At 47.4% G+C, this 26039-nt stretch overlaps 1 protein-coding gene across 1 annotated transcript in view; it reads left to right on the forward strand.

The window, feature by feature from the left end:
* Positions 1–26039, forward strand: part of STS (steroid sulfatase) — a 207983-nt gene that overhangs the window by 33919 nt on the left and 148025 nt on the right. Inside the window, exon 2 of the mRNA XM_047765646.1 lies at positions 15264–15387. The gene's annotated coding sequence lies outside the window, so the exon portion shown is untranslated. The remainder of the gene's footprint in view (positions 1–15263; positions 15388–26039) is intronic.

Raw genomic sequence — 26039 nt, forward strand, 5'->3', positions numbered from 1 at the left:
TTTTAGGGCCACACTGCACGCGGGTGGCATATGGAGGTTTCCAGGGTAGGGGTCGAATCAGAGCTGCAGCTGCAGGCCTGCACCACAGCCACAGCAATGCTGTGGGGTCCAAGCCGTGTCTGCAACCTATAGCATAGGTCATGGCAGTGCGGGATCCTTAACCCGCTGTGCGAGGCCAAGGATCGAACCCGCATCCTCATGGATACTAGCCAGGTGCATTATTGCGAAGCCGCAATGGGAACTCCATGAAACTGGATCTCGATTGAACTTTTCTGTGGGCGTATATCACTTATTGATGTGTTCCATTCATTAATAAGCCATTGTGTTGCTCGCTGGAATGATGTGATTCTTTTAGAAATAATAATATTTAGGGGTCCACTAACAAGGAGTGGAAACATGAACTTTTCCTGCCACCTCATCCTGCTTTGATTTTACACAGTACAGACTTTTTCTCTGGTCCATGTGTTTGGGGCAGTTCAGGGACGTCTGATAGATCAGAGAGAGACAAAGCTTCACTGTAAACACGGTCCTTCTGTTGACAGAAAACACGTAAACAAAATCAGAATGTTTATTATCATTGGGTGTTAGCAAAAGAAAAAAAAAATAGTAATGATAAAAGACAGGTCTGCCCAGAGTTCCCTTGTGGGGCAGTGGGTTAAGGACCCAGTGTGGTCACTGCACCTGTCACAGTGCCAGCTGCTTTGGTGAGAGAGTGATCTCTGGCCCCCAGGGAACATCTACATAGTGTGGGTGCAGCCAAAAAAAAAAAAGAAATAGAGAAGAAAGTTCTGCCCTTTCCATTTTCTTAGCTGTGCTAAAAAGCTGAAAGGTAATCTCTCTATGCCATGATATTGTCTCTATATCATTTTTTTTCCATTTTTAATTCAAGTATAGATGTTTTGTACGGTGGTACCAAAGTTTGCTGTACAGCACGGTGACTCATCCATACATTTATATCCATTCTTTTTCTTTTATTATCTTCCTTCCATCCTGGCCTATCTCAAGAGGAATGAATGAAGTTCCCTGTGCTGTATGGCAGGACCTCATTGCTTATCCACTCCAAAGGTCATCATTTGTATCCACGAACCCCAAAGTTCTCATCCGTCTAACTCCCCCCACCTCTTGGCAACCACAAGTGTGTTCTCTGTGTGAGTCTGTGTCTGTTCTGTAGATAGGCTCATTTGTGCCCTACTTTAGATGCCACATAGAAGTGATATCCTGTGGTATTTGTTTTTTTTCTTTCTGACTGACTTCACGTAGTATGAGAATCTCTAGTTGCCTCTATGTTGCTGCCAACGGCATGATTTCGTTCTTCTTTAGGTCTGAGTAGTAGGAATAGTGAGCAGTAGGAACTTTGTATCTGTAACACGTCTTCTTTATCCTTTCCTCTGTTGAGGGACATTTAGGTTGTTTCCATGTCTTGGCTATTGTGAATCATGCTGCTATGAAGACTGGGGTGCATGGATCTTTTTGAACTGTAGTTGTGTCCGGATAGATGCCGAGGAGTGGGATGGCTGGATCATATGGTGGTTCTCTCACTTTCTGAGGAACCTCCAGACTGGTTTCCATAGGGGTGTATCAATTTACAGTCCAATTTACAGTATCAATTTACACCAACAGTGTAGGACGGTTCTCTTTTCTCCACACCCTCTCCAGCATTTATTTGTAGATTTACAAATGATGGCCATCCTGACAGCTCCTGCCAGCGTCTCGTACCCTCCGTGGTCCCGTAAAGTACAGCTGCCACCCCACATGGTTACGTGACCTGATTTCTTTTTCCCTGGCCGTTGCCTCTGGTCTTGAGATCAAACTCCCCACTTCCAAACTTCTCCAGAAGGTCATAGTTGGCTTTGTCCTTGGCCTCTGCTTTTCTCCCTGTTTCCCGGCTCACCCTGGATGGTACTGAGACCTGTCTGGTTTCTAACACCTGCGGGGATGAAACACCAGGCTTGGTGACTGTGGAGCCTTCTTTTTATGGTCATGTCATGGCAAACGTAGGCATCTGAGAGAAGTTCCCCTTGGCTGCCATGCTTGGCTGTGTCTCCACAGGTGGAAATAGTCACCCCATGGGGTGTTAAGGGACACCCCATGGGTAGCCCCAGACTAGGGTCCAGAGCCCTGGGCTTCTGCCACAGTGTCAGCTGCCTTCCTGTGTGACCTCGAGCCAGGCATTTGCCCTTCCCGAGACTCCAGCCTCTCACCTGAAAGTTCAAGTCTTTCTTTTTTTTTGGTCCCGCCCAGGGCATTCAGAAGTTCCCAGGGCCAGGGAGAGCACCCTTGCTGCAGCAGTGATCTGAGTCACAGCAGTGACAATGCTGGATCCTTAATCCACTGCATCATCAGGGAACTCCTGAAGTCTTTGGACTTTATTTTCTGGACAGAGCTGTTCAGACTCTACAGAGTCACTTCCTGAGGGTAGAGCTGAAACATCCATATTCTCTAAAGCTCCCTGGCTGCAGTTTGAGATCACATGTCCAGAGCTGTCAAACCAAGACCAGGTGTTGATTTAATGCATGATACTGCAGTTTGGCGGGGGCGGAAGGGGGCAGTAATTGAGGGTTAGGTCATTTATAAAAGTCTTCCCCTAAGAGAGCTGGCACGCTCCATAAACTCCCCCAGCTACCAGAGATTAATAATTGTACCATGAAAGCAACTACGTATGCTTCTGCCTCTAAATCACGTTTTTAAATCCACACTCCAAAGTTGGCAGTAATGCCATTTGCAGTGACACGGTTGGACCTAGAGATGATCATCCTAAGTGAACTAAGAAAGAGAAAGACATGTGATCACACTTGCATGTGGAATCGAAAACAGGGCACACATGAACCGATCTGCAGAATAGACATAGACTCACTGACATGGAGAACAGAGTTGTGGTTGCTAGGGAGATGGTTGGATGGGGAGTTTAGGGTTCGTAGGTATAAGCTGTTATATATAGGATGGATAAACAGCAGGGTCCTGCTGTAGAGTACAGGGAATTGTATTCAATGTCATATGATAAACCATCATGAAAAAGAATATGAAAAAGTATATATATGTATAACTGAATCACTCTGCAGGCATTGACACAATGTTGTCAATCAATTGTACTTCGTTACATTTAAAAAAAAAAAGTTGGGGAGTTTCCATTGTGGCTCATGGGTAATGACTCTGACTAATGTCCGTGAAGTTCTATCCCTGGCCTTGCTCCATGGGTTAAGGATGCAGCGTTGTAGGTCGCAGACCCGGCTGGGACCTGGCCTCGCTGAGGCTGTGACGTAGACAGGCAGCTGTAGCTCCGATTTGACCCCTAGCCTGGGAACGTCCCTATGCCACAGGTGCAGCCCTGAAAAGCAAAAAAAAAAAAAAAAAGTCGGTAGACCATCCTTGGAAGTCAGACACCACTTAGCCAGTGTGTGGTCAGGCTACTCAAGGGGACTGTCTTGTGACTCTGCACAGTCCCTGCTTCACCTACACACCACTCACCCCAGGGGGCTGGCCCCCTGCCCCAGGAGGGGATGGTTCTAATCCTCAGGCCAGAACAGCTTCACCTGCTCGTGTATCAAAGTGAAGCATCTGCCAGGTGATAGTTGTTCACCTGAGGGTCTGGGGGCAGCTGGTTTCCCTGGTAACGGAGGAGCCAACCTGACCACAATCTTCAATCCCTGTATAAACGGGAGCCTCCTCCCCCCTGCCTCTGAGGTCTGGAAGGTTTTACTGTGTCCTGCTTGCCGTCTGCTCTGCACACTGAGGCGTCGCTGCAGGACCCTTTACCTCTGACATGTAAGGCCCCGTCTTCAGTTGATCCTGGGTGTACCCGTCACGCTTTCCAGGTTCTTTCTTTGCTCCCGAAGCTGAGCAGCTTCTGTGCTTGCAGGCTTGCGGGGTGCAGCCCAATGGCCCGAGACCCACAGGGGAAAAATCCCAGAGCTGGTGCTGGTCGCTGACGGCCAGCTTCTGGATGCCCTCAAAGCCGTGCCCGTGGAGCAGGGCGTGTGTCAGGTCCATAGAGGCACCTTCATCTTGAGTCGGCAGGGCCAAGGGGGTGAAGTGACTGAACAGAAGTGCCGTTTGGCTGTTCATGCTTGTGTGATTCTACACATGGTGATTAATTCAGTACATGACCATGTTTAGCATAAAGTGTCGAGGCTGGTCTGCCGGTGGCCTGGTCCCAAGATAAAACCAAGCCCCATTTGTTCAAGCTGTGGCTGTGAAAGTGCCCGTTGGTAGGGTGAGGTTGTGCCAAGAAAGGTTAAGGGTGAGAGATGCTGTTTGAACCTTTGTGAGGCGTCCATGGAAACACCCAGAGGACACAAGGATGGAAGTCTGAGAGGCCTGGTGGTAGGCAAGGAGGTAGGTCTCTGACCAGTAGCCATGGGCTGTGGAGGAGAGCGGAGGGCCTGGGCCTAGGCCGCCACCTGATCATGGCCATCAGACGGCTGGAAAACACAGCCCAGCCCGATGCCATGGCCGATTCAGGCTCTTGACGAGCTAATGCTGGCCTGGCACGTCCAGGGCAGGTTCAGAAACCGTCTTGTCGTGGCTGAGATGACGTTTGTTCTATGCATTGGTGCTGCAGGGACGGTCTTGAAAAAACGATTCCAGGGAGTTCCCTTCACGGCTCATGGTTAACAAACCCAAGTAGCATCCATGAGGATGTGGGTTCAGTCCCTGGCCTCACTCAGTGTATGGGGGAATCCAGCGTCGCTGTAGCTGTGGTGCAGGCCAGCAGTGACACCTCCCATTCAACCCCTAGTCTGGGAACCTCCATATGCTGCGGGTGTGGCCCTAAAAAGACAGGAAAAAAAAGTTATACTTGGATCCTGTTTTCTCAGGCGTTACCCAGCTTTTTTATTACAAATTCCCCCCCACTTGAATCTCCCATGAAAGAATGATCACCTGTATACCCTTCGTAGTTGATCCTAGACTCAGCAATTGAAGAGCTTACAGATGATCTTGGACTCAGTAACTGGAGGTTTCCAGATGGTGGTAGATTCCGTAATAGGAGGATTTACAGACGGTCATCGATGGAATAATTTAAGGGTTACAATCCTATTGAATAGGATTTCCAGATGACGACAGTCCGTAATGAAGGTTTTATAGATGATCTTAGGTTCAGTCATTGAAGGCTTTGCAGATGATTGTAGATGCAGTAATAGAAGGATTTACAGATGGTCGGAGATTCCATAATTGAGGGCTTACAGATGGTCGTAGACTCAATAATTGAAGGGTTGGTTTATGGATGATCGTCGATGCAGTAGTTTAAGGGTTTACAAATGATGATAATTATCATCTAAACCCTTCAATTATTGACTGTCCGTAATTGTCAGCATTTTGCCGCTTGGGCTTTACCAGTGCCAAGGTGATGAGGGTTGTACAGTGTCTTTCATGAAACAGATGCTCAGCAGTTCTCCTTCCAGTGACGGCCAGAGCCCCGCAGGATCGGGAAGGAGGGAAGCCAGCTTGTGTCCTCGTGCGAGCGTTCCGTGTTGGATCAGTAAATGACACTGTGCCCTCGAGGGCCCAGAGCTGGGCTTCACCTGAACCCCACAGGATGGACCTTCATTGCCTTGGGGTGACTAGAACTTGGCTACAGCCAGGGCCCCCTTGACAGCTTTAGAAGCAGTGCACCTGATGAGACGTGGCAGTGCCATCGAGCAGTAGCTTAGACAGCGAGCGAAGGAGGAGGCAGAGGCTGGAGCAACAAGATCTCAAGCTGGTTTATGGACCAAGAGAGTAAGCAGAGAGAACTCAGCCTCCCCTCCCTCAACTTAGGGAGCAGCTAGTTATACATGGAAAGGGGTAGTTTCTATTTTTAGCACATTCTTTTGTTAGCACAGGTGCCTTGGAGTAAGAAACAGGGAAGATGCAAGTTACACTGTTACAATTTAACAGTTTCTCTAGCTGTTCTTGTCTTGCAGCTGTGTTGCATTTTGTATAGTTACCACCTAACACTTCCACCCTTTCCCTCCCCCATGACCTTTTCCCTTTGAGGGGGAGGTAATTGTCTTCACAAACACAACCTGTTCCAGGAGGGAGGAGTGGGATATTGGGCAGGGAAGTGCTTTGAACCACAATGAATGCCTTATGGAAGGGTTAAGCTTCCTGGGCTGGATTGATGGGGATGCTGATTGAAGACCGGGTAGAAATGAACCTGTGGGACCACCCACAGATAGGAGAAAAGGGGATGAGTTCTGGCCCAGCTCTAGCTTTGCTTCCACTGCTCCCTCCCTTCCCGGGGAAGGCTGCTTGCCCTGGGTTGAGGAGTGACAACCCATCCCCGTCAGGTTAATTGCCAGAATCTCGGAATGGGACTTAATGTGGAAGAAAGGTCATGGAAGATGAGATCCTATGGCAGTGAGGTGCGACCGCATTTCAATATTGCTGGCTTCCTTATAAAGAGACTCAGAGAGGAGTTCCTGTTGAGGTGCAGTGGGACTGGCAGCGTCTTGGGAGCATTGGGACGCAAGTTCAATCCCCAGCCTGGCACAGAGGGTTAAGGCTCTGGCATGGCCACAGCTTTGGCTCGGATCCAATCCCTGGCCTGGGAACTCCATATGCCCGGGGGAGGGGGGCAAAAGAGGAAAAAAAAAAAAGTCTGAGAGCCTTGTAGAGGGAAGAGGATGGAAAGCCAGGTAGGGAGAACCCTATGTGGTGATGGAAGCAGAACTTGCAGTGACGTGTCTCCACGTGCAGACACCCCAGGTGTTTCTGGCAACCATAGATAGGCTATGTACCTTCCTCGCCTTGTCACCACAGTCATAGTATTGATAGAGATGGATAATTCGGAGAAAGGTTTTTGCACAGCTCTTCATTTATACACCTGTGTTAATCATAGGATAACCCTGAGATGTGCCCGCGAGAAACCTTCCAACTCAGCGTACGACTAATTTAAGACATACTGGATATGCCCGTTGTGGCTCAGTAGGTTGGGAACTCGATGACTGTCCATGAGGATGTGGGTTCAATCCCTGGCCTCGTGCAATGGGTTCAGGATCCGAGGTTGCTGCAGGCTGTGGTGTAGGTCACAGATGGCGCTCAGGTCCTGCGTGCCTGTGGCTGTGGCTATGGCGTAGGCTGGAAGCTGCAGCTCCTGTTTGATTTGACTCCTAGCCTGGAAACATCCATATGTTGCAGGTATTGGCCCTAAAATGAAAAATCAGAAACCTGCATGTAGCAAATATTTAGTGGCTGTCCCTCTGCCTGTAGCCACATGACAGCCTCATGGACAACAGAAATACAAAGGACTCCTCCTTCTCCCTTGATGGGGAGAATGACACCCTCACCTTAGGGAGAGCTGCATGTGCTCCCCCAAACATGGATGCAGAGGGGTTAAATCCCCAAACATGGATGCAGAGGGGTTAAATCCCCAAACATGGATGCAGAGGGGTTAAATCCCCAAACATGGGCGCAGAGGGGTTAAATCATTCCTCCAAGATGGTCCAAGTCATGAAACAGGACTGAAATTGGAACCTCACTGTGCTGGAGTCCGCAGTTGAAGTTCTTACTCCAATGGCCCATAGATGGGGTTATAGGCAATGTCAGTCACCTCACCTGTATGCAAGTTTGCAATTGGAGGTGTTTTCTTTCGGGGGCATAAGAAGGAAAATAATATAAGTGACCCCCGTAGCGTTTCTTTTTCTGAAGCATACAGTGACCAACTGACCCTTGGACAATGACAGGGCTCTTTGTTGATTTATTTATTTTTTGTCTTTTTAGGTCCGCACCCTCGACATATGGAGGTTCCCAGGCTAGGGGTCAAATGGGAGCTGTAGCCGGCAGCCTACACCACAGCCGCAGCAACGCCAGATACCAGCCATGTCTGCGATCTACACCACAGCTCGTGGCAACGCCGGATCCTTAACCCACTGAGCGAGGCCAGGGATCGATCCTGTATCCTCATGGATGCTATGTCAGGCTCCTAACCCACTGAGCCCCAATGGAAACTCCCACAATGCTCTTCGTTTAAAATGAAGACAATAACATGAAACAGATAAATTGATGAAAAAAAGAAAGATGAGCAACAGATGTACAAATTGAAATTATTTAATATCTGCTCATCTTTCTATCATGAGAAGTGATTTTCGTTGTTTAATAATTAGAGAATATTTTTCCAAAAATAAACACAATCTGCCTTTTCAGTGACAAAATAAAAAATGGAGACCATAGCAACATCCAGAGTAAACCAGAAAGTGGCCTGGGTAAAATCAAATTCATTGGCAAATCTAAAACTGTCCCCAACCCACAGCGCAAAAGACTGGTTGTAGTACTTCCCTCATGGGTCAGCGTTACTGTGTTGAGAAGGTCTCTGTGAGTTGTTTGGGGTCATAAATTCATACCCGGCTCCATAGCAGACATAAATGCCACTTGGTGGTTGGACTCAAGTACTAAAAATCCTAGCCTTTTTGATGGTGGATTTGCAATCAACCCGGCCTCCCAGCCACACAACTGAGTCTCCACTGCAGAAAATGGGGATGTACCCCGTGGCTTTTGCTGCTTTTTCACTGTCGGTTGCCAATTAAAAACTTGCTTCCGCGAGAAAGGGGCTTCTGTGAATTAGGAATGCAGCTGTCTGAGTTGGTGTGATTCCAGATGTGGCTCATATATGGTGCCATCTTGGCACTCTCTGTGGTTCAATGCCCAGGATTTCCCCAGTCTTGGGTAAGCTCTCAGGCACATGCCAAATAGCGATAGCCAGTTTCGCCTCCAGAATCCTTGCATCCAGATGTCTCTTGGAACTGACTTATGCCCCTTTTAGAAAGGTAACACGTGGCTTTTCCCATACCTCCTGGGACAGCCTCAGCAGGTAGCAGCAGCACTAGGTAATCACACACACTGTTATTCCGGGAGAAAAATCTGACTCTTCTTCCCATTGGGATTCATGAAGACAAGTGCTCTGATACGTATTCAGTTAGCCATACACTGGTCCATGAAACTGTGTGCTGCTACGAAGAACCCAGGGTTGATGTTCTATCTCTAAGGAGAACCTGAGGTGTAGCCAATTCAGAATAAGTACAGCACCTGTACACACCTGTAACATGAGTCCGTACCTGTACACACACCTGTAACGAGTCCATACCTGTATGCGCACCTGTAACATGAGTCCACACCTGTACGTGCACGTATAACATGTGTCCACACCTGTATGCGCACCTATAACATGTGTCCACACCTGTACGCGCACCTGTAACATGTGTCCACACCTGTACGCGCACCTGTAACATGAGTCCATATCTGTACGCACACCTGTAACATGTGTCCATGAGCTCTGGGTGCTTGAGGACCTTGAGAAAAAGGTGCTTAAGAGTCACCGGAATTCCCCCTTTGTGTACTCTTTGGCCACATGGTGATGGTTAGGGAACAAGGTTTTACAGGGACAACGGGAGTTGTGTCAAGATAACACTGTCTCAGAGACTGCCATCGTGCCCTATCTTGTCAAAATGCTCTCCTTTTTCATCTTTTTAGGGTCGCACCCGAGGCGTATAAAGATTTGCAGGTTAGGAGTCAAATCAGAGCTACAGCTGCTGGTCTCGCCACAGCCACAGGGGATCTGAGTCATGTCTGTGACCTACACCACAGCTCACGGCAATGCCGGATCCTTCCCCCAGTGGGCAAGGCCGGGGATGGAACCCGCGTCTTCATGAATACTCGGCAGGTTCATGAATGACGGAGCCAGGAGGGGAACTTCTGGTGTCCTTCCTGAGCGGTCTCCATCTTACGGAGTGAACTGCCATCATTTCTGGTTCTTGAGGCCAGCAGTGGGCAGGTGGCTCCTCTTGGCTCTCTCCAGGTCAGGGGCTGGCCACCATTTTCTGGGTAGGGCCACAGAGATGGTGAATATCATTGGCTCTGCTGATCAGAGGGTCACCTGTGCAACGGCAGTGTAGAAGTCCCTGTACCCATGCACCCCTGTACAGCCGTGAATGACCGAGTTCCAATAACACCTTATTTACAGTAATAGGCAGTGGAGTGGCTTTGACCGAGGCATCACAGTGTTAGGCAATCATTGACCCAAACCACCCGCGGTGGCCAGCCACAGGCATAGCTGCTTGCATGAGCCAGTTCACAGCAGGAGACCCTGATAGGGACAGTGGCGCTGCCCTGAAGACTGACCCAAAGGATGTGGGAGGGCCCGGTAGGAGGGAGGAGACCACCAACCTCCCAGGATCCTTGGCGCTGGGATGCATCTTGGCTCAGAGGTGTGCTCGCCACCAAGAAGGACCCTGACTCAGGCCACGTTATTTATAAAAGTCCTCTCTAAGAGAGCTGGCATGCTCCAACATTCCCCCAGCTACCGCAGGTTAATGATCTCACACTGAAGGCAAGCAACTATGAATCTGTCTCTAAATCACATTTAAAAATCCATGCTCTGGAGTTTCCATTGTGGCTCCACAATAATGAACCCAACGAGTATCCATGAGGATGCAGTGCCATCCCTGGCCTTGCTCCGTGGGTTAAGGATCCAGCGTTACCCTGAGCTGTGGTGTAGGTTACAGACACAGCTCGGGTCTGGTGTTGCTGTGGCTGTGGTGTAGGCTGGCAGCTGCAGCTCCCATTCAACCCCTGGCCTCCACATGCAGCAGGTGCCACCCCCCCCCCAAACAAAAAATCCCCACTCCAAGCCAAGCAAGACGATTGGGCAGAGACAACTGGAAACTAACCCCACTCCCATACAACCTGAGAGCCGTGTGGCAGAGCAGGTCTCCTGGGTTCCCTCACCTGCTGCTCTCTGCCCCGGGGGTGGGGGCAGGGGGGCACCCCTTCCCAGTGACATCTCTTACTTTGTCAGCACGTGTATCTCCATGGACGATTCATTTCTGAGTGTTACACAAGAGCTCACGCCACCCCCCCTCCCCGCACCGCCGCCTCCTGCAACAATGGTTTGCCAACCCCTGTTCTTTGTGATTTTTTTTTTCTCCCACTGTAGTTCCCAATTCTATCAGTTACCCTTGGCCTACCAGTACATAAACATAGAGTTGAAGAAAATGGTCATCTGCTCTTGATAGAATACAGAATTCCATGTTCAAACATCTGTAATAATAAAGAAGTGAGTACCTAAAGCGTTGCATTTCATAAGAAGTGTGTGAGAGGGGACACCTGACATTACGTGATTTTACAATTTTCTTTTAGTCCCGCTGGCCTACTCTCAGTATGCTGGTTCTTACAGTACTCAGAAAATACTTCTCAGGAAGTCCTTCTTGTTTGCATGATGCTGCGTAGATAACTTGAGTTCACATTTCCATCATTTCGGCTATGGATTTGTTTTTCCAATCATTGATGACTCTCCCTTTGCCAGAACGGTTGACACGCCCATGGGTAGTCAAGCTGAGCTCCACGAGTTTCTAAGAATTTCTTTAGAATCATAGCTTAGTGGGCAAGATGGAGCTGTTTCATTAGTTATATATATTTTCAGGAGGGAAGTTCTTGTCAGCTCTTGCCTTTTTTTTTTAGGGGGCACCTGCAGTGTATGGAGATTCCCAGGCTAGGGGTTAAATCAGAGCTGCCGTTGTCAGCCTGCACCACAGCAACAGCCACACCAGATCCTAGCCACATCTGCAACTTACACCATAGCTCATGGCAATGCTGGATCCTTAACCCACTGAGCGAGGCTAGGGATTGAACCTACATCCTGATGGATGCTAGTGGGGTTTGTCACCGTTGAGCCACAATGGGAACTCGAGGTCAGCTTTTGCCTTATGTTGAGTCCCAGGACATTGATTCTGGGACAGGATCTGTGTTCAGGAAGGTTCTCTTGGGGGCGATTTCTTGGGATCCACCTTTGAAAGGAAGCTGAGACAAGGAGAAGACTGGAAACCTTCAGCCCCTGACAAATCAGTATGGTCATTCACCTTAAGGCAAACCCATCAGTCGGATGTCAATCACTGGTGTTTTCATCTGTTGTCTTCCTAATTTTTCATCTGTTGTCTTCCTAAACCATCTCCTTCAAGGAGAAGTCCTCTGTGGCTCATTAAGGCAGGCTAGTCTAATAACCACCCTTCTGGGCTCTTGCTAATGACAAGTGCCTTCTTTCTTTTTATTTGTTTATCTTGGCCTTTTTTTAGGGCTGCATCTGCAGCATATGGACATTCCCAGGCTAGGGGTCGAATCAGAGCTGCAGCTGCTGGCCTACATCATAGCCATGGCAATGTCAGATCCAGGCTGCAGCTGCGACCTACACCCAGCTCATGGCAATGCCAGGTTCATTCCCTGAGCAGGGCCAGGATTGAACCCACATCCTCGTGGGTACTAGTCGGGTTCATTAGCCCTGAGTCACGACGGGAACTCCCAACAAGTGCCTCCACCTTCGCTGTTACTCAGAAGGAAACTCAACCTCTCGTTGATGCTTTTCCAATGCCCTTGAGCCCAATGTCACACAACAAAGCCATGCAATCCTAGCAAGTAACAGAGGTGGGGACTCCGACAACGCAGATGCCTCCCATCAATTCAGGTTGGGTTTTGCGGCCAAATCCAAAACAAAATTCCCCCAAATCTTTTCCTTTCCAGGGCTTTTGGTGTCTCGGAGTCCAGGCTGAGGAATGGTGGCCTCCTCACTCTACCCTCCAACTCTACCCTTAAATGACTGTCATTTCTCATGATTTTCAGTATTGGACAAGGGGATAGGAATGATGAAAAAAATGACCAAGTAAATGACAGTTATGAGGATTCTAGATTAAACAGAGTAGGAAGGGTCATGGAGCAAGCTTATACCTTTTTAACTCAGCAACTACATTCCAAAGATAGGTTCCTGATAATGAAGTGGAGCTTACCTCTTGATCTTCTGCCGTCTTCTTGTTCTGGGACCATAACTTGGGTTGCACATTTTGTCCACAGAGACTTATGTTCCCACAACTTATCCCTGGTTCATAGTGGACTTGCCACTCATAATGGGCTCCGGACAATTGTTTAAACAAACTGGCTGGGACCCCTCAGGTCCTATCCATGTTTTACCCATCTCTGTCATCACACCCAGTTTAATGATTATGAGACCAAATCATGCACAATTTTTCTTTAATAAAACCAGCTAGAGCTTGTCTAAAACAAAAACAAAAAAAGATGACTAGACCAGTCATGTCCTGCATCATTTCTAAACCTTGGCAATGCTGATATGTGAGAGAAACTCCCTCTTTGTGGTAGGGGGCTGGCTTGGACCCATCTTTGTGGTGGGGCCCTAGCCTGTGTGTCTCAAGATACTTATTAGCGTCTTTTGCCTCTATGTGCTGGATGCCAGTAGGACCCACCCATTCATGAGAATCAAAAATGTCTTTAGATGTTGCCCATTGACCGGTGTGGGGCAAAGTTGCCCTGAGTGAGAACCACTGCCCTATTATTTTGGAAAGCAGCCACTGACTATGGGCCGCTAGACGGCCCTTTGTGCATTTTCCCTCTGCAGGTGTCGCCCCTAGGGACAATACTACTGTGATAGGCATTGTGACTTCATCCCTTTATTTTAAATTTTTTATCGTAGTGGATTTACAATGTTCTGTCAATTTCTGCTGTACAGCAAAGGGACTCCATAATACATATATATGCATTCTTTTTCTCATGTTATCTTCTTTCATGGTGTATCCCAAGAGACTGGACAGAGTTCTCTGGGCTGTACAGCAGGATTTCATTACTTATCCATTTTCAGTGTCATAGTTGGCATCTACGAACCCCAAACTCCCCATCCATCCCACTCCCTCCCCCTCCCCCTTGGCGACCACAAGTCTGTTCTCTATGTCTGTTAAGTCAGCTTCTGTTTTGTAGATAGGTTCACTTGTGTCCTATGTTAGATTCCACATAGAAGTGATTTCACACGGCATTTATCTTTCTCTTTCCGACTCCTTCCACGTAGTATGAGAATCTCTAGTTGCCTCTGTGACTTATCTCTTCAGACATGTTTGTTTCTGTTGATAAAGCATCCAGTGTGCGTCAAAGGGCTTCCACACTGACCTCTCAAAATCCATTTTCTGTAAATAAAAGAAGTGGGCATGAGAAGGGAAAACGAGGGTTGGGGTCCTCCCTGACTTGCTAGGGGAGTTGTCCACTTGTTCAAGTTGATCTTGGTCTTGTGCTTGATGCCGTGGTGAACAGGCAGGAGAGATGACCGTGCCAGCTGGCTCCACCACCCCTGCTTTGGAGGTAAAGGATCAACGCTGATGGCACGCTGTTTCTTTTCAACTGGAATCGAACAGGAAACACCACGCCTGAAGATTGATTCTGGTTTCAGATGCCATCCTGGGGGCGGGGGAAGAGGTCTGGGATATTGGCTGAGCTTAAGGAATTCTTGCTGGAAGCTGAACTTCAGGGAAGCAAGTTCTCTATTGATAGTAATCTGTGGAATAGTCGTTTTTCGCAGACGTGGCATTCTCTTGTGAATATTATTTACCAAGTGGAATTCTACTTCCTATTTTACAAGGATAAATGATATGTGTACCCACTCATAAGGTGGTTCAAGGCACAGGCTGGTTTTTGTCTAAATGTCAACCACTCAAAGCCAGACATATTCTTCCATAGGTTCAAAGCTACTGAGCTGGCTTGCTTTGTGTTCATTTTCAATTCACATGTGGGGCTCCATACCAGAAGTTAGAAACTTTTTTTAGGTAAAGGGCCAAGAGCATAGGTGAAACAGTTTCAACTTTTCAAGCCCAGCAACATGTGTTGCAATTTGGACTTTGTAGTAAGGGGGAGCAGACACAGATAATAAGTTAATGACTAAAGGTGGCTGTGTCCCAGGATATTTGAACTTGGTATCTGGACCCTGAAATAGGAATTTCATGGCCTTCTCATGCATTACAAAAATGTTCTTTTTGGCAGTCAATGAAAACTGTAAAAACTCTTCCTTCACAACAGAAACAGGTGGGGGCACAGACTCCCAGGCACCCTAGTCTGTGACCCCAGCTGTATTTGGAAAATATTTACTGAGTGCCCGCACAATGGCAAACAAATAACACTTGCCCTCTTGAGCCTTACAGCCCATGGGAAGGGCAGATACCAGGTAAAAGGCAACTAAAATACATTCTTGCAAATAGTGACAACTGCTATTCCGGTGGGGAGAAAGGTGCTGTGATTCAGCAGTGGGGCAGCTGCTTTAGAGGGTGTAAATCGCAGGGGGCTTCTCTGAGGAGGTGGCTAGCCAGCTGCCACCTGTGCATGAGTAGGAGTTGGGCGGACAGTGGCAAAAAGAAACACATGGGAGGGAGCAGTGTCCTGGGCAAGAAAGAGCTCTGAGTCATGGCAGTATTATTTCAGAATGTGGTTATTTATTCAGTCTATGATTCTTCTTCTTTGGGATGAATTAACAGGATGAGCCTGGGACCCCCTGATTCTCTGTGCTGAGAGGTGCTCACCGTCTCTGTTCCCGCCCACAGTGGATTTGGTAAAGGAACATCTCTTGCAGGACCACCACCGACACTGTCTGAAATTAGTGTAAGTACTGCTGCTTCAGTTCCTGAAACATCGTCGCCTATGTGCGTGCGTCCCCGCACCCTGACCACACTCTCTGGGCCAAATGGGGTGTGTGGTCCCCTTCCTAACGGTGTTCACCGCATTCTGGGATGGCAGAGGTGATGCTAATTCAGAGTGCGCCCTTTTCTTCAGAGATGACTGTCCTACAAGAGGTCACTTTGCCAAAAACATAAGTTCCTGGATGGAGAAAAGCTGAACGGGGCCGGCGAGGGCTGTGCAGGCTCGTGAGCGGTCATCAAAAGGGTCGCGGGGGAAGTCCTGGCGACTGTGGAGTAGGGTGTTCTGAGCACTTTCTTGCATTTCCTGGACCTCCGAGGTGACCGTGGTTGAACCTTCAGTGGGAAGGAGGCTGGTGTGCAGGTTGCTTCTCACACCTGCCAGATGGAGCGAGCTCTCTTCCCGTGGGGAGAGTGCCTCCCTGTGGCAGAGGGGAGGGAAGGGGTCAGACCACGTCCTTCCTGCAGGGAGAGCACCTCGCCCTGGCGGAGGGAGGGAGGGGGGTTAGACCCAGGTTCTTACCCAGGGGCGCGAACATGTGCCCCCCGGCGGCGGAGGGGAGTGAGTGTGTGGTGAGGACAGGGGTCAGGATGAAGGAGGCGGTTTTCGCAGACGGTGAAGGTGTGTCCCCGATACACACTCTGCTCCCAGACGGGGACTGCCTGTGGATGTCTCTCTGCATTGTGATGTCGGGGTGGCCCTGTGGGGCATTCACTGTGCCCGTGGAAATGGGCGTGGGTGCAGTTCACAGGGGTACTAAACAGCTCCCAAAGGTGGAAGCTCAAGGGGTCAGGGAGACCCGGGCTTGAATCCCAGCTCCCCATCCACTGGCTCCATGTTCTCAGGAAGCATGTTGACCTCACTGCGCCCAGGTTGTCTCCAAAGTGGTAGCACAGAGGGTTAAGGATCTGTCATTGTCACTGCTGTGACGCGGGTTCGATCCCTGACCCGGGAACGTCTGCCTGCCGCAGGTGCGGCCACAGGAACAAAAAATGGAGGTGCAAAAAACAGGTTCACAGGACAATTACGAAAAGGAAAGGGTGACCTTCCTTTGGGGGTGAAGTAGGTTGAGTACCTGGCTGGTCCTGCCAGCCGAGGTAACCGGTTGCAGAGCGATTGAAGCATCTTTGAAGTGCAGCTTGGGACTCTGGCATTACAGATGGCAGTCCTTCTCCTGTAGCTGGATGATCTTGCCCTTCTGGGGGTTTTGGCAAAGTCTGGAGAAAGTATGGAGGCATTTGGAGGATCATGACTGTGAGGGGCTTGGCTTCTGGAAGCCAGGGATGCTGTCAAATGCACAGGATGGCTGAGGACCACACATCATCCCAGCCCCAGATGTCAGTAGTGCCAAGAGGAGGAACCCTGATCCATAGAACAAGATGTTTGACTTAATCTTGTCTTTTTTCCTAGAATATTTTCTGGTCTTTTATTTTGAGGGATCAATTAGAATATGGATTAAAGAGGGAAAAAAAAGGCAATGACCTCTTAGGATTTTTTTTTCCCCTTTGGAATTTAAACCCTGCACAGAGAGATTCTGGCCCTGGAGCAGATATCCACACAGCTTAGAGCCATGGCTTGTGTTCATTCTTAACACTGATCAGCTTAGCGGATTGACTTGCTATTGTGATTTCTGTAATGCGTTCTTTCAAAGGATCCTGTGCTCTTTTTCCTTTGACAAACAAACTTTTTGGGAGTTTTAAAAATAATCTATTTTCTAAAGGTATTTTTAATGCGGGAGCTGGCTTTGATGTCTGACTCAGCTTTCAAAGCTTTAAGCACCTGCTAGGTAGAGTTTTATTTTTATTCTTCTGGAAAACACTGTACATTTTGCAGGGACATGCTTTGAGGAATTTTTTTTTTTTTTGGTCGTTTTAGTCTAGAGGGAGATTGACGTGCTTTGGACCCAGCTAGAATTGCTGAGGATAAGATTGACAGAATCAGTAGCTAATTACAAGGGTACAGCTGAAAAGTACTTATGATTAATTCATGATAAACTAATATAGCATGCATTATCCTTCCTTCACATTCTAATGTAAAGTGAGAGTTTTTTTCAGGGGGTCCTAAAAGATCTGTTCCTAAATACGTAGTAACGATACCCATTATATGTGAGAACACAAAGACCCCTTATAGGGTGTCGCAGTGTACTTCGCAATCCAGAGTTTGGGGTTTTTAACAGCCTCTTGAACTTTGCCTCTCCTTAAGTGGTTGAAACTTTGAAGATCATCAGGAAAATACTTTGATGTCATTTCTGGTATTGCTGATTCGTTCCTCTCCCCAAAAGCTTTTAGGAGTATTCAAGTTGCCTTTTCATGAGATGCCTTTTTATTTGATGGGACCTGCCAGCAGGCTGTTGCTTATTTTGCTGACGTATCTACTTAGGGTAGTCAGTCATTTAAAAAAAAAAAATCCTTTGATGATGATGAAAAGGTTTCTCAAGTGGACTGTACTTCCTTAATGAGGATATTTTTTTGCAGCAGCCACTAACCAGGATAATAAGCACATTTGGGGGGTGAGAGAATCCCCATGAAGAGAATTAGGGCTTGACTCTGTTGTATGTCAAAGACAAAATTAAGGAGAGAAGGTTCATCAAGAGGTCAATTGAGGGAGCTTCCTGGTGGCTCTGTGAATTAAGGATCTGGCGTTGTCGCTGCTATGGTGTGGGTTTGATCCCTGACCTGGAACTTCCACATGACATAGGCACGGCCAAAAAAAGGTAAATTGAGAGAAAAGGAAGCAACCCGGAGGCTGTACTCTGAACCAAGAAATCAGTAAGAGAGAGACACCTTGCTGTCATATACCTCCTGCTATGAGGCATAGGAAGGACCTGGAAGCCTGTGTGATATCCCTGACCCAAAAGGATTATGTTAGTTTATAACGAATTAATCATGAGTCTTCAGCTGAACTTGACTCTCTTCACAAGGAAATAAAGACTCATGCAGAACGTGCTCCATTGTTTAAGACAGATGACCTGGATTTGTCCCCCCAAGGTCAGTGTCGTGAAAAACCAAAAAAGGGCAGGGGTGGGCACACTGTTGCAGATTTCAGAACACCAAGAAACATAGCAATATTTGCATCACCCGTGGATCCTGGGTTGGACAAAAGAATCAGGTGGTACAGTCATTTGGGAACTGGGTAGTGTGTTTGTTGATTGAATATCCGTTACTTTTTGAACTTTTTATGGTGTCGTGGGGGAGGGGACTACCCTTATCCAGGAGACCCACCCACTTAGGCGGTGAAGTGTCATCTTGTATGCAGCTCACTCTGAAACATCATGATACACAAATAGGACCTGCCTTAGCCTTTCTTTATCTTCTGATGTAGAAAAAAATACATGAAAGCAAGCCAGCAAATGTGGCAAAGTGTAAACAGTTAGCCAGCCTAAGGGAAGGTGTATACCTCTGTTTGTTTTTATTTTTTCAACTATTGCGTAAGGTTGAATATTTTCCCCCACAAAAGGCTCTTGGGGAAAATTACATAAGAAGTTTTCTCTTTTCCTTTTTAGGGCCATACCTGTGGCATATGGAAATGCCCAGCCACGTCTGCGACCTACACCACAGCTCACACCAATGCAGGATCCCTGAGCGAGGCCAGGGATCGAACCCACATCTGCGTGAATACTGGTCAGGTTCGCAACCCAGTAAGCCACCACAGGAACTCCCTGCAGTTTTATTTTGCTTCTCCTATTGGAAGAGATGTTTCCATTCCATGGATTGTGGTTGTGAAAATGTTGCACAGGACCAGTCTTACAAGGCAGGTGTTCTGTGTCCTCCTTTACTTGAATCCAGGGAACCTGTGCCAGCCATGTTTCCATCATATTCTGGTGCCCTTTTTTCATGTGGCTGATCACCTTTTGGTGTGGTTATGGGTGGTACTGGGGGCAACGTACCCAGTGACCCTAAAGATGGCGAATCCATTTCTTTGTCGGTGATATTTACACAGTTGCGATGGAGGCTGCCATCTCGCTATTCCAGGTAGCTTCTTTCCGTCCTGTTGAGCACAAGGCAGATTCTTTTTTTTTTAATTTTTTATTTTTTTTATTACTCAAATGAATTTATCACATCTGTAGTTGTATAATGATCATAACAATCTGATTTCACAGGATTTCCATCCCACAGCCCAAGCACATCCCCTCACCCCCCAAACTGTCTCCTCTGGAGACCATATGTTTTTCGAAGCCTGTGAGTCAGCATCTGTTCTGCAAAGAAGTTCAGTCCATCCTTTTTTCAGATTCCACATGTCAGTGAAAGCATTTAATGTTGGTGTCTCATTGTATAGCTGACTTCCCTTAGCATGATAGTTTCTAGGTCCATCCATGTTGCAAAAAATGCTGGTATTTCATTCTTTTTAATGGCTGAGTAATATTCCATTGTGTATATGTACCACATCTTCTGTCCTCTGTCGATGGACATTTAGGTGGTCTCCATGTCTTGGCTATTGCAAATAGTGCTGCAATGAACATTGGAGTACATGTGTCTTTGTGACTCGTGGTTTTCTCTGGGTAGATGCCCAGGAGTGGGACTGCTGGATCAAATGGTAGTTCTATGTTTAGTTTTCTGAGGAATCTCCATATTTCTTTCCACAGTGGTTGCACCAATTGACAATCCCTCCAACAGTGTACTAGTGTTCTTTTTTCTCCACACCCTCTCTAGCACTTAATGTTTGTAGCGTTTTTGATGATGGCCATTCTGGCTGGTGTAAGGTGGTACCTCAGAGTGGTTTTGATTTGCATTTCTTGTATAATGAGTGATGCTGAACATCTTTTCATGTGTTTCTTAGCCATCTGTATGTCTTCTTTGGAGAACTGTCTGTTTAGAAGGCGGATTCTTGTTGAGGTGCATCCAGAGCTTGTCTGTGGTCATTCCTGTACCCTCTTCCTGATGTCCCCAGCTCCTGCTTTCTTTGACTCAAAACAGGGTTCACAGGGCAGTGGAATCACCCTGACAGTAGTTGAGGGTGTTGTTGCTGTGTTTATGGAAGCGGGGGTTCTGGTCCCACCTGGCATTCTGTGTTTGTCTCTGCATGGTTTGCCGCAGCAGGGTTAACTCAGGTTGACCTGAGATCCTGGATATCTATGCATGAGAGCAGGAGTGGCCAAGCCCGTGAGGGTCCTTTGATAGGCACTGCCTGACTTCACAGTTGAGAGCAAGGCTTTCTGCATTTTAAAACATGGCATGCAAAAGAAAGACAAATCTTGCTTATTTGTGGAATCAGAACAAATGATATAAGAGTTCCCGTCGTGGCGCAGTGGTTAATGAACCCAATCAGGAGCCATGAGGTTGTGGGTTTGATCCCTGGCCTCGCTCAGTGGGTTAAGGATCTGATGTTGCCATGAGCTGTGGTGTAGATTGCAGATGCGGCTTGGATCCTGTGTAGCTGTGGCTGTGGCATAGGCTGGCAGCTGCAGCTCAGATTCGACCCCTAGCCTGGGAACCTGCATATGCTGTGCGTGTGGCCCTAGAAAAAAAAAAAGACAAAAAAAAATGATATAAGTGAATTAATGGACAAAACAAATAGACCGACAGACAATGAAAACAAAATTATGGTTACCAAAAGGGAAAGCAGTGGGGAAGGGATAAATTAGGTACTTGAAATAAATGCATGCACACTACTGTATATAAAACAGGTTAACAGGGCATTCCTGATGTGGCACAGTAGGTTAATGATCTGGTTTGTCTCCATGGAGGTGCCAGTTCAATCCCCGGCCCAGCAGCTGTGCACTACAGCATAGTGCCAGCTCCGATTCAGTCCCTGGCCCAGGAACTTCCATATGCCTCAGAGGTAGCCAAAAAAGGAAAAAAAAAAATGTATAAACAACAAAAACCTACTGCACCACACAGAGAATTATACTCCATATCTTGTAATAACCTATAATGGGAAAAAAATCTGGAAAAGAATAAATACATATATGTCTAAAAACTGGATCCCTTTGCTGTACACTTGAAACTAACACAACATGGTCACTTAACTACCTCAATTTAGAAAAAGATAACATGGAGTCCCCGTTGTGGCTCCGTGGGTTAAAAACCCAACCTAGTATTGATGAGTATGTGGGTGCAATAGCTGGCCTTGCTCAGGGGTTAAGAATCAGGCATGCCATGGCTGTGGTTAGGACAGCAGCTGTGGCTCCAATTCCACCCCCAGCCCCAGAACTTCTATATGCTGCAGGTGTGGCCCTAAAAAGGCCAAAAGAAGAAAAGAAAAAAGAAAACATAGGAAAAATACCTAAGGAGCAAGGCATTCCACTTATAAGAAGACAGCTACAGGTGCAGTCTAGCCGGATACTTACTTTCCTGTCTCTGCACCTGTTCCAGTGAAGATGGAGGGTTCTGAACCGCATATGCAGTGCTTGGCCCCACTGTCCCTGGGGACACCCCCGGGGCTCCCCAGGCTGCTGCCGGGATCCTCCTCGGGCCTGGGGGGGATGGTCTGAGTGGATTGCACCCACTCCCAACAACGCAGCCTTGATTTCCATTTCTGTTGGTCCTTCTTGGGGACAGCCGAGTTGTGACCTAAAACAGTGGCCCCAGCTGTCCTGTTTTCTAACCAAGGCCAGTAGTGAAGCTGAAGCTTGTTGGGTTATTTAGGTCGATTCGGGCCAGGTCTGCACATGGCCTCATCGGGCTCAGAGTCACGACTTCATCCACGGCAGGGCTCTCAGGCCAGAGGGAGTCACAAGAACAGCAAAGGGTCTCGTGGACTGTCATCCTGCAGGAAGGACATTTAGACACAAACGCCTCTATTGTACAGAGACGCCATGGCCCCTTGCATGGGCATCTCAGCTGTCTTCTGTCTCTCCGTCCGCCTGGCACACCTTCAGCTCACACACTGGCCTCCCGGGGCCTGTCTGCACCCACCCACGCCCTTCCCACCCCCGCAGCCACAGGTGCCTTCTCAGCACGCAGTGCAAGCCCTGTGCAAGCTTTGCAGTGGCGCTGCCTGGGAGGGAAGGTGGAATTCTGGAACCAGGGTGGAATGGGCCTCCACTGTACGGCTTCTGTCACCGTCCTGTCTCATAAACCCTTCTTGCATCCGGCTCACCCTTGCTTTCGTGTCATCTTGCTAAAGCTCCCCCACCAGCCGGGTTCTTGCCCCCTCAACACCCCTCCCCCCAAGGCATCCTCACAGGCCCCTGGGTAGTGATGCCCACAGCAGGCTTCACACACTCTGGCCCCCTTTACAAATTTCACACTGCGTGAATGTCCTAGTCGTCCAGTGTGGAGGATTTGAATCCTATTTGGATTTTTGTTTTTTAGCCGTGTCTACGGCATGCACAAGTTCCCAGGCCAGGGCTCAAACCCATGCCACAGCAGTGCCCTGAGCTTCTGCCGTGACAGTGCTGGGCCCATAACCCTAAGCTGCACCCCAAGAGGAATCCACATCCTTTCTGTTTTTGCAAATGCATTGCAAGCTCTGTAAATACAGGTATCATATAGTGCTCCCTATGGTACTCCAACAGGCAGGGTGCCTTGTAACTGTTTGGTAAATAAGTGTTGAATATATAAGTGAAAAAAAAAAATAACCCTCTGTTGCATTGGGAGTTCCTTGGTGGCTTAACGGTGTAGTGATCCAGCGTTGCTGTGGTTCAGGTTACTTTTGTGGCATGGGTCAAATCCCTGGCCCAGGAACTTCTGCATGCTGTGGGCGTGGCCAAAAAAATGTTATTTTCTGGATGTCAATCCATCAAGGAAGAAGGTTACATGCAAAAAAAAAAAATTCAGCTTTCTGATAGGATTTGGCCTCTGATGTACAGAATATGAAGAATGGGCTTTACCTCTTATCTGGGATTTCTCAATCTTCCTCTTTGCCGAAGATGATGAAACCTCATGTTTGTGAAAGACTATCTCCCACTCACCTACCTGGGATTCCGGAGAGGAGCCCAAGCACCTGGTTCCTGGCACGCGCAAGTGCTTTTTTCTGTATCGGCGGAAACAGAATTTTAAACTAAGGTACGTGAAGGCTCTGCTTTGTTCCACCGCGTGTGTTTTAATTACCTTGCTGACAGTTATGGAAAACGGTAGCAGTTTCTGGATCTATCCTGCGTGTGAGATGTTCTGTTGATTTAGATTTTTTCCCTCGTTGGAGCTCATGTTAACCCTGCATTTTAGAAGCGAGCTGTATAGAAAAAGAGTCTACTCTGTTGTTTCAAGTATAAAGTACCTCATTTGAAGTCCGTCTGGAAATAACACGACAGGTTATGTTTTCTTCGTGTGTCTGTATTAGATGTTGGAAGGCAGGAATAAAAAGTCTGTAATTAGATGGACTTTATAGGTTAGGGGTACCGTCTTCTAGTTTTAAAATGACTGGTTTGTGTCATGCTGTTTTAACCTGTACTCGTGTATTGCTTTAACCTGTACTCATTTCTTTCTCTGTGTTTGTTAAAATCAGCTTTGGATTTAAAGACACAATGGAAATTTACCAATGAGTATTCTGTTTCCCTAATCCCCTGCATGCATAACGTCAGACACAGGGTCTTCCTTGGAGTTGAAAACTTTGATTCACTGTGCAGTAGTCTCTTTAATTTTTCCTTGTTGTTTGCAGAGTCCGAGGGATTTGCTGAGCGTGTTTCCTTTTCTGTAATGTCTCATACCAGACTTGGGCAGTCAGGTGACTTATTCGTGGATTTCATTTATTACTAGAGTCCAATTACAGGGTGGGGGTTGATCAGCTGCAAAGCTGATGTCCGTGTACAGCCATGAGTAGGTATGTTTTCCTCGGTTGTGGTTTTTGCTTTGAAAAATAAACATCAAGGCCAGGTTGTTGGAGAAAAAAACAAAAACACATGGACTCCAGAATACATTCTGCCTTTCAAGGACCATTTGATCTGCTAGAAATAGGCGATTGTCTCATGACACCCTCACCTTCTAAAGACATCATGGGGCAAATCCAAAGGTAGGTTTGTTGAGCACGTGTGAGAATACTGACCATAATAGCCACCCCTAAAAGTCATTTTTGGTTTCCTATTCAGAAACCAGACATTCCAAGTATTAGCGAACTTTTTGAACATCAGTGATTTGTTTTTAAATAAGAGTGGTCTTACGTTTATTTCAAATATTATTATAAGTCCTCTTCATTAAGAATGGGAAGCATTGGTGTAGTTCCCTGTCTCTCATAGTATAACTGGAGTTGGAGTTCCCACTGTGGCTCAGGGATAATGAACCCGACTAGGATCCATGAAGATGTGGGTTTGATCCCTGGCCTCACTCAGTGGGTTAAGGATCCTGCATTGCTGTGAGCTGTGGTGTAGGTCGCAGATGTGACTCGGATCCCGCGTTGCCGTGGCTGTGGTACAGGCCGTCAGCTGCAGCTCTGATTCGACCCCTAGCCTGGGAACCCCCCATCTACCGCAAGTGGGGCCCTAAAAACCAACAAACAAACATAATTGGAATTGGAATAATTGGAAAATATCACGTACGTAATATCGTTTTTGCTCTCATTGTTTCATACTGGAAAGCATTTTGTATCAGGTATGGTTTATTCCTCTTAAGAAAATGTTACATCTGCCTTGTAGGGAAATCTGAAATTCTAGAGGGTAACCCTAGACTCTGAAATCATGCTGTCATCTGACCATATCTGTGATGTAAAAAAGGATTCAGTCTAATATACAGCATAGGTGAACCTTTCCACAGAAAAGAAAATCGTGGACTTGCAGAATTGATGTGTGGTTGCCAAGGGGGAGGGGGAGGGGGGGATGGATTGGGAGTTTGGGGTTCATGGAAGCAGACTATTGCCTTTGGAATGGATGAGCAATGAGATCCGGCTGTGTCGTGCTGGGAACAATGTCTAGTCCTTGTGATGGAGCATGATCATGTGAGAAAAAAGAGTGTATACATGTATGTGTAACTGGGTCACCATGCTGTACAGTAGAAGAAACAATATTGTATTGGGGAAATAAAGAAAAAAAAAGCTGGGGGGGTGGGGGAAGGAGGATTCAGCTTTCCCAGCCTTGTTCATGTAATTTCAAGAGGCAGGAGTGGAATGGAACACTGCATCTGAAAAACAACAAAGTCAGTGCCTGGCTTCCTCTGCTGTCTCTGGATGTTTGTTGGGTCAAGTGGAAAAAGATGGGTGAGGGCCAGAGGGAGGAGACAGGATGCATTTTTTAAAATTTATTTTTTATTAGTGTTTAGTTGATACGCATTATTAAGTCAATTTCTGCTGAATAGCATAGTGACCCAATCATCCATCCATCCATCCATCCACCTACCTACCTATCCTATCTCTCTCTCTCTCTCTCTCTCTCTCTCTCTCTCTATCTATCTATCTATCAATATTTTTTTCTCCTATTATCTTCCATCCTGGTCTATCCCAAGAGACTGGATAGAGTTCCCTGTGCTGAACAGCAGGAGCTCATGGCTTATCCATTCTCGGTGTCATAGTTTGCTGCAATGTGTGTGTTTATTTAGTGATGGGACTGAGTCTGTAACAAACAAGTGGGGAGCCTCGTGCAAGGGTCACAGGGTCCCCGGCTCCAAGGCTGGTTCCGGGACCTCCCGTGGCTTCACACCCTCCACCAGCCGAAGTCCTAATGGGCCACAAAGCCCAGCTCATGCCCTCTCCCCAGGGCTCAGCCCCTCTTGGACTCTCATTTCCCCACGATTTTGCCCCCTTTCCCCTTA

Source organism: Phacochoerus africanus, chromosome X (genome assembly GCF_016906955.1).
Source record: "Phacochoerus africanus isolate WHEZ1 chromosome X, ROS_Pafr_v1, whole genome shotgun sequence".
Lineage (NCBI taxonomy): Eukaryota > Metazoa > Chordata > Mammalia > Artiodactyla > Suidae > Phacochoerus > Phacochoerus africanus.